Below are 16069 nucleotides of genomic sequence, written 5' to 3'. Positions count from 1 at the left end.
TGACAGAACTCTCCATAATTTGCAGAAAACTGGGGATGATAAACGGCAGGAAAAAATTCCCCGAGCTCCAATCACGGTTTCGCTCTGCCACCAAGCAGCTCCATGGGTTCGGGGCTCCTGGTGGAAGCTTCCAGTGGATTTTGGAGGAATTGGGAAGGAAGATTGGGAATTGGGAAGGAAGATCTCCCTGCCATCCTTTCTCCTGCAGCAGGGATATGAAAGCCCTTCCAATCCCAAAATTCTGTGGCCCTGGCAAGGAGCAGCGTAGCTCTCGCTCCCGGAGCCAGCCCCGTTTTGGCACCGCACTCCCAGAAAATGATGTCATGAGGGATTTCTGTGCCAGAGCTTTTCCCTTTCTTCTTCGGATCTGTGGCGATGTCAAAGTTCCTCTCTGGAGCAGGTCTGGTTTTGATATTCTGTATTTACGTTTCTCATTTCGGGGCTGGCTGGAGCCCCCGCCGGTCCCGACCTCGCTGCCGCCGCTGGAAGGAGCGAGGAAGAGGAGCTGGGATGGATTGATGGGCTCTGGTGGATTCCTAAAGCTTGGGAAGCGGACCTGGAATAGTCCCTGCTCGTTTCTCAGGAGCTGTAATTCCCCCTGCTCCGCCCCACCGCTGCTCCCCTGCCCCTTCCCACAGGGAACACCTGCCTTGGCCAGGAAGGAGCTCGGAGCTGATCCCACAGCTGCCAAGCCCCATGAATCCATGGAAAAATCCCTGGGAAGTGAAAGACCCAAGGTCCCACGGTATCCATGCCCCGTGGGATGGTGAGGAGCACAGTTTGCCAAAGATTTTCCCGATCCCAGGAGGAGACGGGAGGCTCGTGGAGGTGGAACCACATTCCTTGGGCTGCTTGGTGCTCCCGTGGGATACAGTGGGAATAAACCCACTTGGAGAACCCCAGTTGCCCAAAACTTTTCCCTCAGGAACGCTCCGGAGCCAGCAGGGAATTTGTCTTTTGTCTTCCTGGGATTGGCTGGAGGCAGATTTTAAGGTCGGGAAGAGTTGTCAGGATCCAGGCACGGCCAAAGGCAAGGTCGGGTTACGGATGAGGCCGCTCCAAAGCCTCTCCTGGAGAGCCAGAGGCTTGGGGAAAGGGGTGAAAAAAACTCTCGGCAAAGTGCTGGAAATCAAGGGAGAATAAAATTCCCTCTGGCAGGAGCTTGGTTGGTTTTGGAGGCAGCCAGCGAATTCCAAAGCCACGTTCCCTCAAAGCCAACGCTCCCTTCGGAACCGGCAGCAAAGGCTCGGGAGCGCCTTCGCCAGGGATTCCCAGGGCGGATCCCGGGGGAACTCCATCCCTCCAGCACGGCCTGGAGACCTCAAGCGAGGCTGGAGGGGGAGGTGAGGAACCGCCGAGGGAGTCCATGGAAGGGTGGTGGGAATTCCCTGCGTTTCACCCGGTTTTCTTGCCCTGTGCAAAGCTCCCAATAAAAGCATTTTCAGCCGGGATGGTGTTCCGGGTGAATCCATGGATCCCTCCCTTAATGGTTCTCTGCGTGATCCCTGTGGATCCCTCAGCTTTGTGGTGGGATTCAGCCCCGGATCATTCCCACCGCAGGTGTCCTGCTTTTTGGGGAATTTTGGCTAGGAAATCATTCCCTGAGGGGGGAGGTGAGGAACTGCCCAGGGGGTCCATGGAAGGATGGTCAGAATTCCTCGTGTTTCACCTGCTGGGTTGATCCCAAGACTATTCCAAGGAGTTTTGCAGCTCCGGGAACTTCCCTGCCTCGTGAGCATTCCCTTTCCTCCCTTCCTTCCTTCCACCTCGGATGAGGCCGGGCCACCTGGCTCTATCCAGTCTGGGAATCACCTCCAGGAAAAATTCCCTGCCAGCAAGAGCTCCCAGAGCCAGAGCTGTCAAACTCCATCTTGCTCCGGGACTCAGTTCCCTCCCGCCTCCCAAAGCAGCAACAAAACACCAAGGTTGCGGAAAAGCCGTTGGGAATCCGACTGTTTTCCAAACGCCACGGATCCCTCTCCATCTCAAGGAAGGAGTGGGGTTGCTTTTGGGACTGAGGGAGCACAAAGATTCCCAAACAAAACTCCGTCGTTGCAGGGAGCGGGGAAGTGGCTGTGGGGCAGGAGCGCGCCCCGAACGCGGAATTTGGGCTTCAAAAAAACCCCAGCCCCAAAAAGAGTTAAAGGAGCAGCGAACGTTTCATCCCGAGTAACGCGGGGCTGGAAAGGGATCGGCTTTTAAGGGAATTGCCCATAACCACAACAATATTTGGGGGCTGAGCAGCGCCTAGATTGGGTGCAGATGTTCCGCTGGCATTCGCATGCATCCCGAAGGAAAGAAAAAATATCCCTTTTTTCCTGGAGTGCCTGGCGCTCTGGAGTCGCCTGAGCTTTACAAACTGATTATGGACACCAATTACCTGTTGGGCTGAGCTTTACAAAACCCGGGCTCGGGCCTGCCCCGCTCCCGTTCCACATCCCAGCGTTTTTTCCGGGAGCAGAATGGGCTGATTTATCCAGAATCCCAGCTCCTCTGTTAACCCTCCCGCTCCCGTCCCAAGCATCCCAGGCCAGCTGAGGCTGGAATATTTTGGGGGTTCCCTGTGCTTTCTCCCACTTCCATTCCAAGCATCCCAGGGCAGGTGAGGCTGGAATATTTTGGAGGGTTCCCTGAGCTTTTGTTGCTGTGGAGAAAGGAGATGCCTTAACTCTTCCCTTCGCCCTCTCCCACTGATTTTTTCCAGGCTCTGGATGAGGCAAAGAGGGTTGGGATCACCTTGACAGCGCCAATGGGTTGCTTCCAATATTCCTATTCCAAGTATTTTTCCTGTTATTCCTGAGGGGAATAGTGCCAGAGTAACGCGATCCAGAGGAAATATTCCCATTGAAACAGAGCCCAAGCTTTGGGAATGAAGGTGCCAGGCAAAAACTGGGAAAATCCAGCCCGAGGGCTACTCAGGGAGCTCTTTTCCGGGAGACATTCTGCAGGGAATGGCTCTGGAGCAGGAGAGGGATTTTTCACTCTATCCATGGCATGAATTCCGAGGGCTGGGAGCGGATTGGAGCCCGGAATGTGCCTCCCAGGTTAATAAATCTCCACAGGTTTATTGTTCGGGATAAAACCCATTTTCCCCAGCAAATAACCAGGATCATTCGGGGTTAGAGCCATTCCTCAGGAAATGCTTCATATCCAACGTTTTTATTGGTATCCAAGGAAATTCCTGTTCCAAGGAACACGAGCCCGGAACTTTTATCTGCCTTTAAAACAAAATCTGTTATCTTTTATGGCCACTTCCAGAGAGTCCCACCATCACTTTCCATAAAATTCAACAACATTCCTCCTCCAGCCTGGAAAATCAAGACCAGAGATGGGGGAACAGTGAAAATGTCTTTTTTTTGGAGGGGGGGGTGTGGGGTGTGGAATATTTTAGGAATTTCTGAGTCGTTTCCATTTCAAAGCCTCTGTTTTTCCCCCAGCTGGGGCCTGGCAGAGCCCCCTCGGATGCTGCCGCTGATTCCTCTGGAATTGCTTTAAAATGGTTTTGGAGGATGAGTTTTCCACAGTATCCTCAGCCTGAACTGGGATCCCGCTTTTCTTGCAGTGTGCAAAGGTCCCAATAAAACCAATTTCAGCCCGGATGGTGTTCCGGGTGAATCCATGGATCCCTCCCTTAATGGGTCTCTGCATGATCCCTGTGGATCCCTCAGCTTTGTGGTGGGATTTGGCCCCCGATCATTCCCACCTGCTTTTTGGGGATTTTTGGCCAGGAAATTCCCTTATCCCAATGCCATAGGAGCAATGCTGCAATTCCCTGTTTTTTTTCTCCTCACCCCCTGTTTTTTGGGATGGGAAGAGCCCAGTATCCCGTTCCCACACAGCTCCAAGCACCGCAGGGATCCCAGTCTCCTCCAGAGCCATTTCTCCGTATCCATTAGCCAATCCTTCATGGAACCACCCCATAAATAACCAGCCCTGGGGAGAGCCTGGGAGCTCATTAAATCCATGGAAGTTTCCTCTGGGAAGCCAGGATTTTTTCCCTTGGGCCTTTGAAAGTCTTCGGGAATGGCTCGGGGATGGGACACAATTAATGACAAACCTCACAAAATGTTCATTTTCCTTGTTGGGATTATCCCACCCAGCTGGAGCCTGGGTTGGATCCTTCGGGAATGGGAAGAGGGATTGGAGCCTCGAGTTTGTTTATTGGGGCAGAGGTTCAGGGAGCACTTCCCAAAATCAGGCTCAGAGGGCTGCTCCCTCTCCACACTTGCTTCCCCCCAAAAACATACCGAATACTGAGCAAGGATCCAAAAATCCAGGCAGTTCTTGATGGAATGAAGATTATTTGCAGGAAAGATTAATCCTTAATTTACTTCATGCTCCAAAGGTCGCTGCAACCGCCGGAACATCCCGAAAATCCTCGGACTCATCGCTACTGGACGTAGCGGTCCAATATTCCACAGAAAATATGGAGCCTCTGAGAAAGAGATGAGGGGTGTTTTTATGGAATTGTGAAACACCCGGTGTTTCTCCAGCCAGGAAAGTGATTTATGGAGTGAAATCTGGGATAGATGGGAAATAGGTCATTGATAAATCAGAAACCAGCTTGGGCAGGACATGGAAAAATGCTTAAGTGGGATGAATTTTCCCAAATTAAGCCAGGCTCCTAAATTTCCTCGGATTCTGGTTAATAAAACCGATATGCTGGATATTCTGGGGGGGGATGGATTCCCGAGAAGAGCGCGCTCCATCCGCTGGAAAATCTGACGGAAGGCAGCACCAAGGCCCTCAGCCCTCCAGAGGGACCGGTCAGCCTTCCATAGGGATAGCTCCTGAGCCCTGGAATTCCCAGCCTACTGGGAAATGAGGCATCCAAAGCACCAGAATGTGCCCACAAATCCCAGACGCATCCTGGATTTTCTTCCCTCCGGAGCAGGGAAATCAGAGCACACTGAGGATGAGCTATGGATGGGATGGGATCTGTTGGGGTGCACAGTTATTGCACAGTTCAGTGTTAATGGTTAATTCCAATGTCCCCCACCTTGTCCCCAAGTTAGTACATCCCATTGTGATCCAACCCCTTATTCCCGAACCTTCCCTGCCTGTCACTGCAACCCCGCCCCTTCCTCCAGAGACTTCCCTGTCAATCCCCAGCTGGGCCAATCCCTGATTGTCCCGCCCCCCTGGAAATCCCCACACTTCGAGGCCCCACTGGCCCACGTGACCTGTTCTCTCCTCCCCCTTATCCTTATTGGTCCATGTACCATAAACCCCGCCTCACGCTCCTCCCCTGCTCATCTCTGATTGGCTGAGAGTTTGTGCCCAACCCCTGAGCTCCCTCTATTTAATCCCAAAAGAGGCTCAGGGTTTTTGTCCCTGTCTCCTTCAGCCTGGGTAAAGCAGAGGTGCTGGAATCCCAATGGAAGTTTGCATTATCGTGCCCAGGTGCTTGTGGAAGCCACTCATAAATCCTGGGAAAAAGCAGTGGAATTCCAGTAGTTTTAACTGGCAGCATCCCAGTTTATGTTTTAACTGGTGTAATCCTGGGATTTATTTTGGTAGGGATACATATTAAACTGGAATGAAATCAGACTATATTTAAATATTAATTAATCTGACATAGTTTAATAGTTTTCCATTAATTTTTGGGACAAATTAATTTAAATGTTACTGGTATTGACTCACCTGGTCCAGCTTTTCCCTACAAACTTCCCAGTTCAGGGAGAGAACCCAGAAATACTTCCTAGAGCTTCCTGGGAGGAAAACTGGGATGCGCTGTGCATTCCTGGGTTCCAAGATGTCCAAGGAGCGCTGGAGCTAATGAAAGCACCTGGAAAGAGCCATATCTCCAGATAATTCCTTGGAATCCCCGGAAGCCCCGAGAAATGCCAACAGCAAGTGCTGGGAGGAGCCGGGATTCGTTATCTCCTGGGAATCAACTCCCCCATTGATCCATGTGGGAGTGGGGCCAGGATAATTCCTGAATCCCTGAGCAGGATAATTCCTGAATCCTGGAGTGGGAAAATCCCTGGATCCCAAAACGGTGACACGGGGGCAGAGCTGCACTTTTAGGGAAGGATCGTTTTCCACGGGAAGCTTTCCTGGCAAAGGGAGCTTGAGAATTGCGCTTTGGCTGGGCTGTGTCTCTTCCCGCCTGGAATGGTGCAGATTCCCGGGAACGGTGGCACCTCCAATCGCCACAATGGTTTGCAGGGAATCCCCAGAACAGGGAATGGGAAGGACCTTAAAGCTCATCCCATCCTTCTATGGACACTTCCCACTATCCCAGGTTGCTCCAAGCCCCGTCCAACCTGGCCTTGGACGCTTCCAGGGATCCAGGGGCAGCTACAGCTTCTCTGGGAATTTCATTTCAGTCCCCCCCACCTTCCCAGAGAAGGATTTTTCCTTAATATCCCATCAAACCCTGCCTCAAGTCTCCTTCCCCTCCACTTCCATGTGTTGTCCAACCATCCAAGAGAACTCCTCTCCCGCTTCCCATGGAAGGAATACTGGGATCTGCCCGGCTTTGGAGAGCTGAGTCCATAGTGGATTTTTTGGCCAAAGCATCTCAGCACATTTGGAATCCCAATTTTTTTTCTGGGTGGGGAAAATCTCCAACCCCAACTGTGCCATGCTGGGTCAGCCCGAACCACCCCGAGGGCTCCGTTTGGTTTTCCCGAATTATTGAACTCTTTTGTTCCTTAATTTGGGTCAAACCGGGAATAAACAAACGCTTTTGGGAACAAAAGGTTTTGCTTGGGAAATGTCAAATGTTTCACCGAGCCTGCAGTGAAATGTTTTGACATTCCCTCAAAAAAGAAAGGGAAAATCCGTGCTTTTCCCGAGCTGGAATCAATAGCTGAGTTTGACCCCTGAAGTGTGAAGAGTTTCTCTTTTCTTCTGCAATTCCGTGGTTTTTTAAAATGGAATTGCTTTCATTGGAAAATGAAAAAAATATCCTAAGCCTAAGTGTAATTCTGCTCCAGCGGGATTCCAGGTGGGATCTCACCAGAATTCAGGATCAGCCCGGGATTGGGGGATCTCTGGGCAGCCAAAAAAAAACCTAAAAATCCTCACTGCTGATATATTCCAATCTTTTTCCCCCTCTCCCTGATTTTTCCCCTGTGCTTGACAAGTGGACAGAAATTCTGGGATGAAAGGGAAGGACAGAGGGAGAGAAGGGAAAACAAGGAGAGCGTTAGGGATAACAAAGGGAATAAATCTCATCAGGAAATAATCAAAGGGAATGTCCCTTGCTCCAGATGCCGGAATGTTTGGCAAATCCCATGTGAAGGGAAAGGTATCCTGGACTGAGCTGCCTTCTTCGGGATGCTGGGGGTTCCCAAGCTGCGGAGATGGACTTGGCGCTGGAAAATCCTGCAAGCTCAGAAAACCAGGATGTAATTCCCGGTGATTTGGGATACGATCCCGTGTCCCAGTGTTTCGCCGTTTATGGCCGCAGCAGGTGGAACCGAGGGTGATGCTGATGGGTGTTTTCCTCCCCCCAAAACCCCACACCCGGATTCGGTGACATTCCCTGGAAAAGCCCGCTACGAAGGAGCAGCCCCCATTCCCAGCCATCCTGATTTCCCCAGCAAAGCCGGGAGTGTTAATTGGATTTTTCCAAAACTTCGTTTTTCCCAACCATGACATCATTTCCTCGCTGCTTTCAGCAGACCGATCCAACAAATGTTTCCTATTTTTCCTCGGGATTCAATCCCGAGATGGGCTCCGGCCTTGGCAGGAATTGAAATTTATGGCATTTAGGGACATTTATTTTCATTTCCAAGGAAAGGCCGAGCTGCACAAACATTTTTCATCCCGTTTTATTTTCACTCCATGCGCCGCTTTTCCCTGCTGTAGGAATTATGAGATGTCTGTTTCCAGAGCCAAGGGAAAAAGGGAAAGAAAAAACAAAATAAAAATCCCGGGGTTTTTTTTTTTTTTTTCAGGAAGAAATGTGTACAATTAATATCAGTTTACACATCTGGAATAACATCAAACATCTGCATCCTGGGGATTCCTCGGGACATAAATCCTGGAAGGGCCATAAAGAGCTGTTTAAGGACCCCGTAACAGCTTTTATTAAGGAAAAATTATCCCATATTAAAGACTTGTGGGAATAAGAGCTGTGGAAGCGCTGCTGGAGTTTCCTTCACCCAGGAAACAAATTTTCCCAATAAAAGCGGAAAAGCTGGAGCGGATCCTTGGCCGGTTCAAATCAAGAGTGGCTGCTCCAGTTTATCCAAGCTGGATAAGCTCTGGAAGAGCTGAAGGAACGTCTAAGCAGGGCTGCAAACTCCAGGATGAAAAAGCAGGAGGTGTTTTTTAATCCCAGAGAAAACACCTGGAGATGTTCCAGGCCAGGCTGGACGGGGCTTGGAGCAACCCGGGATAGCGGAAGGTGGAACTGGATGGGATTTAAGGCCCTTTCCAACCCCAACCTTTCTGGAATGCTGGGATTGCACCCCCTCTGCATTGTGAATTCCTGTCTCCAGCCAAGGAATTTCCCTTCCCAGCCCCTCCAAGCCAGGACTGACTCTCCTCTAATCCCACCTCAATTCCTGAGGCTCCGAGCCGTCAAATCCAGGTCTTACCTTCCCAGGAGGAACCACTGGAAGTGCTCTCAGCCATCCCCCTCTTTTCCAAAGGGTTTGTTTCCCCCTTTCCTCCCTGCCAGGAACTGGCTTCCTGAAGGAAGGGGGTAGGGATTTTTAGTGCCGATAAAGTTTTACGTCCTTTCCCTAATATTTACTTTTTCTCATGGAATTTGTTCCCCAGCCGTGGAGTACCTGACCCTGCAGGGGTGTAAAGGATTTACTGGCCAATATTTGGGATGGGGGAAAGAAATTCCCCCTCCTTTTGTCTCCTTGTAAAAGTTTTAATAAAATCAAATGATGGAGCATTTAGAGGGAAATGAATCTTTAATTTCACTGGAATACCGGAATATTGCCAAGCTGGCTCAGCATCTCCAGGAATCAAGGAGCGCACAGAGGGATAAATGGATTTAGCCAGGCAGGATTCCTGAACTTCCCACTGCCCAGGGGGATGGGAATGCCAGCCCCACCTTGAGCCGGAGCCAGGAAAATCCTGGGATGGGCTGAGGCAGGGAAAGCTCCTGCATCTCACCCCCCTTCCCGTTGTCCCCAAACCAATTATCCATGGATCAGCATTCCCAGGAGCCACGCTCCAGGTGCCTCTTGCTCCCTGATCCCTGTCATGGTCCTGGAGGCAGACCAGCATCTCCCAAGGGTGATTCCAGCTGCCCTACGGAATCACCTTTCTTTCCCAAACGTTTCAGGCTGATTCAAAGCCAGGTGGGGAGATCCAGAGGATTGTGGGAATGGGGAGCTGGAATTTCAGCCCCAGGCAGGAAAAGGTGGATAGCTGAGGGGATGGATCATGGGGAGCAAATCCCCCCAGACATGGAGATTTTACCCCTGCTGGAGGAGACCTCTGACAGAGAATTCAGGGGTTGCCATCCAGGACTGGGATTCAGGAATTGTGAGGAAGCTCCACTGCACAGCCAGTGCTGAGGAGAGCTCCGGGATATCCCGGGGAAAAGATCTTCCAGCCAGCAGAGGAGACAATTTCTGTCCACAGCCACACAGCAGGGATGGAGAAAGTCCAGAGGCAGCTCCAGGCAGGTGGAGACGGGATCACGGAATCACGGGATGGGTCGGATTTGGAAGGACTTGAAGCCCATCTCATCCCAGTCCCTGCCTTGATATTCCCTTCATCCCATGGTTTTGGGATGCCGGGGACCGGGAGCAGCCCCTGCCAAGCACTGCCTGTGGGTGCTCCATCCTTCCGGCCCAAATTCCCTCAGCCGTGGAAAAGGGAAAAGCTGGATCTGCCTCCTGTTTCCAATCAAATCCTGTTTTGGTTTGGGAAATCCCGGCAAAAGCCATTCCTTATTTATGGACTGCAAACAACTCGCTTGTGTTATGATCCCAAAGTCATTAGGCATCACATTGGATATTCAGATGGATTAATTCCATATATTCCATGTATTCCATAAAAACCAGGGGGGTAGCAAAGGGGCCCGACTCCAGGCTGCCTTCAGAGATATTGGCCGCAGATAATCCAAGCTTTTTTTGATTAAAACGGAGGAGAATTTGAATAGGAATGCATTGTTTGGAATCCATTTCCATCGGGCTCCGGAAGAATTCCCGCTCGGAGATAGATGTGGTTCCACTTAACAGGCGAGGGATTAAAAAAAGCCCTGGGGTTGGGGCTAATTCCTGTCATTATATATTTTCGGGGAATATAAATGGATTTGGTGTAATGGGGCTGATTGGAAAATGACCTGGTTGGGGATGGGAAAAGGACAGGGGCAGTTGGAAAACTGTCGGGATTCCGCGGGATGCCGAGGGGCTGCCTCAATCCAAACTCTGATTGGAAAATTGTGGCTTTTCGCAGGCCGCTATCCGACCCATTAGGAGCGGGTTGTTTTCGCTCCCGATGTTTTCCTTGTGCCGGAATAGCGTGAAATGAGCGTGTGGCGGGCGCTAGCCGGGATGAGCACGGGAAGAAGGGAACAGGGCAGGGAAGCGGCGGCTGTAATTGGGAAGAGAGGCCGGAACAAGCCGAAGCCATGCCACGTCACCCTGGTGGCACTGGGAGGAGGATCCGGCCCCTGGAACGCGGAGATGGAAAATCTCGGCTTTACGAGCTCAGGATTGCTCCGCAGGGAGCGGGCGGAACGGCTTCGTCTGGCCCGCATTTGCGTTATCCTGGGGACAGGGATCCTCCGGCTTCCCTCCGAGGACTTTTCCACGTTCTAATTGTTCGGAAATTGTTCATAAAATTAGGGAAGCTTGGAAGTGAGCGGGGGAAGCCGGGCGGAGGCGCTCCATGGAAGGAGCCGTGGCCATGTGGAATCAGTTAGGCCGGGAAGGCAGCGAGGGGCACAAATGAGTTCAAGAGACATCCCGATTTATTTCTGGAGAAGGGAAAGGCACTGGGAGCATGGAGAGAGGCAGGAGCTGGCTTTCACAGGGACTTAGGAAAGGCAGGGAAGCTTGGAGTGAGGAGAGCACCCGGAGGATGTCCTTTTCCAAGGATTTCCTGGTTTTATCAACTTCTGTAGTGTGGGACAATCTCTGAAGCACAGAATTCCAGGGAAAACTTAGCTGGAAAAATGCTTTACCCACTGGGAGCATTGCTCTTATCCCACTGCTATCCCACAACACCCTCCCGGCTGCGGGCGGAAATCCTGGGAATTCCCAGGTTGCCACAGAAGCCTTGACACTGAGGACTGGGACACCCCCAGCCATTCCCGGTGTCCAGGAAGCCACTTCCAATGTGGTGGGAGCCTCCAAAGGAATCCCTGCCACTCTCTTTCCCTGCAGAATGGTGGCACCGGGAAAGGGTGGTGGGAAAGGAGCTGGAGTTTTCCCAGAATCCATGGACTGCACCCAGCTTCCCTCAGGGACCTGCCACGGCTCTGCGGGGGCATCTGGTGGTGGCCAAAAGATTCCCGGGGATTCACCTGGGAGCGGCTCCTCCCTTCGCCATTCCCAACAGGGCTCGGGAATCCTGAAGAGCTGAGTGGGAATGTCCCCTCTTCTGTTTTCACGGGATAAGCAGAATTCCAGCAGGTGGGGAGGGATTATCCCGGCCTCAGGAGAAGGCACTGCTGGATAACCGTGCCTGGAAAGAGGAAGGGCTGGGATGGCTGAAGGGGAATGTAAAGGGGATCACGGCACCTCCTGAAAACTGGTATGCGTTGGAGCTGGATTAAAATGGAAGCTGATGCTGCCCCAGGTGCTTCCCGGCCTCCAGCCTCATTCCCAAACCATCCCGTTCCCACTTAGACTCCCCACAAAGCAGAGTAACTGAGGATTTTCATCTCCTCCAGGTGAATCCGAGTGAATTCCGCTCCCTCCGAATGTTGCCCGCGATCTCCTTGGAAGGAATCCCAAAAGAACCCCAAACAATGGCACCTTAGGCTTTAAAATCCTTGGGATGGTTTCCTCCCAAGCCTTTCTCCAAACAGCTTCTCCTCCTGTTGGAAACGCGAGCCGCTGTTTACCCGGGTAAATAAAGCATTTTCCACGGATCTCCCGGCAAACAGATTAAAGGATTACGCTGAAGACCTTTCCAAATTTTCCTATCAGGGTCCCCGAATCTCCGTATTTGATCCCAACCCTGCCGCCAGGTTGGAAGGGGATGTTTTTTCCTCCCATCCACAAGTGCATCCTAAAAAAGGAGATTTTAAAGGATTTTTTTTGTTTTGTTTTGTTTATCTTCCCTCTTCACACAGCATTCAGAGCACAAATGGGACTCGGCCTCAAGGAATTCCCGTTAAAATTCCCAATCTGGGAAGAATTTATTGGATTTCTAATGATAAATAGAACATTAATAAAGCAGAGGAATAAATTTCCCTCCCTGTCAGGGGCGTTTTGACACTTGGTAATTTGGGTCCATAAATGGCTTTCCAAATGATTAATGGGATGTGGACGTGGAGAAATATTCCTTGGATTTTCCAGGAGCCGGGATATTGATGTTGTGGTGTTTGAAGAGCTCCATCCCGAGGCCGGATTGTCCCATTTATAACCCCTCCAGACAGGAATGAAGGGGCTTTGATGTGAAATGTTCCTTAAATGCTCTCCTGGATGGAAAAGCGGCGTTTCTCCCTCATTTCTGGCTGCAGAATTCCTCCCTGGAGCTGTTGGAACGGGCAGAGGAGGAATCTGGATATCAGAGGCTTGGATTGCCCACCAGTATTTTAGGATTTTCACCATTCCCGATAACTTTGGCTTCCTTTGGATTAACGGGAGATTCCAAACACCTGGATTCAGCTCTTGGATTATGGAGCCGTGGCGGCCCCATCCCTGGAATTCTTCAAGGCCAGGTTGGATGGGTCTTGGAGCAACCTGAGAGGGTGGAAGGTGGATGGAATTTCAGGGTTTTCCATTAAAATTCCCTCAGTTTTCCTGGATAAAATTACCCCAGTCCCAAACATATCCCTCACAGAAAGTTTTTGTCCTTTAAAACAGATTTAAAAAAATAATTTCAAATAAAAAACTCTGGAGTGCAAAACCTGCCCTGAAAATAATCAGCTCTTAAGTGGCTCTGGAAGCAGTCCCTAAATCCATGGGAGACAGGATTTTTATTGGAATTTGGATAAAAAGATGGAATGGTTTTTAATCCACGGGAGGTTAAAGTCGCCATCTGAAGTTGGTTTGGGTTTTTTTTTTTTTCATATCCCAGGTTTTTTTTGGTTTTTTTTTTTCCTCCCCTTTAAACCGATCCCGCTCGTTTAAAAATTCATAAATAAGGGAAGGTCGTCAGAGCCCACTCCATAAAATATTTGGGTCACCTTCCAGGGAGCTGCCGGAGCCTTTTCCAGGGGTTTTTTGGGCAATATTTTACCGGGCTGTCAGCCTTATTATGGAATGATGGCCACTGGAATTCCTTCATCCATAAATTCCCCTCGCCATGGACATTTCCACCTTCATTAGGAGGAGAAGAAGGAACCGCAGGGGCTTTTGATGAACTGAGGCTGAAGGGGGAAAATTCCACTGGGGCTGGGCTTGGGGTGGTTTGGTCCCCGATTTTCCGTGCTGGAGAAGCTCAAAGCGTGTGGGAATTTATTGGCTGGGTATTCCAGGGATTTTAGGCTGGACTTAAAGCCTGGGGCTTGGCAGGGCTGGACAGTGCCAGGGAAATGAGGGGAGACACTCCAATCTACAATCCTGGGGTAATATTCCAAATATTCCAGAGGATGATGTATCCATGCTTATTTATCCACGTATCCATGGATTTGGGGTCGCATTTTGGCCTCTTCGGGTCACAGTGCGGCATTCAAGGCTCCGACAGTAAAATAGGAACAGAAAACTTTCAAGTCCACAGAATTATCCCTAAAATCCAACACCACTCGCTTTTCCCAGGCAGGGAAGAGCCTGAAACATGAGGAGCTCCCGAATACAATGCAGGATATCTTGGAGAATCTGGAATTCCATGGATTACGTCAATTTGCTGTGCCAAAAAGAAAGTGACCTCCTTTGTTCCTGCTGTGCTCCCGTTTGGCCGGAATCCCACAGTCCAGAGAACCCAACCAAGTGGCCTTTTACAGTGCTTTTAAGTCCATTATTCCAGGCTTTTTAAGATAATTTGGGGAAAGTTGGGAGGGGAAGCCTCTGGGAAGTGGATGAAAAGCTGGGGACAGGGTGGAAGAAGAGTTGTTACTGCTGGAAAACCAAGGAAAACAATGAAATTCCCACAAAAATAAGTGATGACATTTGCATCCATCATTGGGAATTTGGCCATGGAACACGTGGCTCTGCTCCAGCCTGGAGCGTGCTTGGGAAGGATGGAGTCCAGGATTGGGAAGGGTGGAATCCATGGCTTGGGAAGGATGGAATCCATGGCTCGGGGAGGATGGAGTCCAGGATTGGGAAGGATGGAATCCATGGCTCAGGAAGGATGGCGATACCTTGGAGGGACTGGGAAGGAACAGGCTGAGATCCACATCCCTACCCTGCTCCATGGAAGGAACAAACCTGGATTAAACCTCCAGAGATGTGAGCGGTGGACACAGAAATCCCTGGAATTGTTCCAGGACAGGCTGGATAGGGCCTGGAGCAACCTGGGATAGTGGAAGTGCCCCTGCTCCTTCCATGGGCATGGAATGGGATGGTCCTGAAGGTCCCTTCCAGCCCAATCCCAGCGTCTCATGGATGACGGAGAGGGATTCATCCCTAGGGGGGAAGGGGGTTTGAGCTGGGAGACTTCCAGCCACTTGTCACTAATTCCTTCTACTGGCTCCGGAGGCAGGAATTCCCGGGAAGGGGCTCTGCGGTGGGGCTGGATGAGGAGACCTCTCCACACCCTTTCCAGTCGGATTTGTCAGGGATGCCTCCTGCACAGAGAGCCGGCCTTCTGGAATGTTTGGATAACTCTGCAATTCCCCGCCTTGGCAGGCGCTCCCGACCGAAACACCCACAGCTGGATCACATTTCTCCGGGCTGGGAAGAGGAGAGCCAGGTCGGAAGATGGATGGACGTGAAAGCTGGGATGAAACGAGTCGTCGGGATCGATCAGGAATCGGCCAGAGCTGAATTAAAGTCACTTAAAGCTGATTTAGGGCAACCTCAGGAATATTCCCGATTTGAGGCCCTGGAGGAGGGATTGGATTCATCCAAGCCGAGCCCTTCCAGCCACAGAAGTCTGGGATCTGCAGGGAAAGCTCTGGGAGCTAACCACCCACCCCAATCCAGGCCTTTCCAATGATCCCGAGGGCCAGATGGGATCGGTGGGGCATTCCAGTGTTCTGGCAGGAAAATATCCTCTTTATTGCCTGGTTTTCCCACTCTTCCCAAAGTTTTCCCCACTCCTGTGGATCCTGCAACTCCCGCTTAAGCTGCAGCTCCAAATATCCCAAATACCACTGGATACAGATGGAAAGGGAGGATGTTCCATTCAAATTCCCTTGGAAAAGCCATCCCTTTCATTCATGGGATTGCCAAACCACTCGGGATTCTTCTGCCCAGTCAGTCTGGAATATTCGGGTGACATCCAGAGGCAAGGGATACCTTTGGATCTCTTGCAAGTCCCAGGGAGCTGCGATTCCAAGGGGAAAAAACCTTGGGATGAGGTGTTGAGAGAGGGGAGGGAATTTAACTTCCTGAGGGGTTTGAATTTTTTGGGAGTTTGGATTTGGGTTGTGTTTTGGAACAGGCTCCCAGAGGAGCTGTGGGTGCCGCATCCCTGGGAGCGTCCAAGGCCGGGCTGGACAGGGCTTGGAGCACCCTGGGATAGAGGAAGGCATCAGGGTTGGAATGGGATGGGATTTAAGGTCCCTTCCAACCCAAACCAGTGCGGAATTCCATGATCCGAATCCTCCAGAATCCTCCACTAAATCCCCAGATTCCTGGGGGAATTCTGCCCATCCTACACCCAGAGCCCCCCACCATGTGCCTCACCCTCCGGGAATGCACTTCCATGCACTGCCCATTCCCAAATCCCTTCTCCGTGTTTCCAGGCACTGTCTACCTCGGGATCAGCCCTGGGACCGTGCGTCTGGAATATTTCATCGCTCCGGCACAGCTGAAAGCACTCGCTGCTCCCTGGGACTTTCCTTGGAATTGTAGCATGGGAGGGG

This window comes from Cyanistes caeruleus, chromosome 2 (assembly GCF_971803275.1).
Source record: "Cyanistes caeruleus chromosome 2, bCyaCae1.hap1.1, whole genome shotgun sequence".
Lineage (NCBI taxonomy): Eukaryota > Metazoa > Chordata > Aves > Passeriformes > Paridae > Cyanistes > Cyanistes caeruleus.
The sequence above is the reverse complement of the archived record's forward strand: the minus strand, read 5'-3'. Positions refer to the sequence as shown.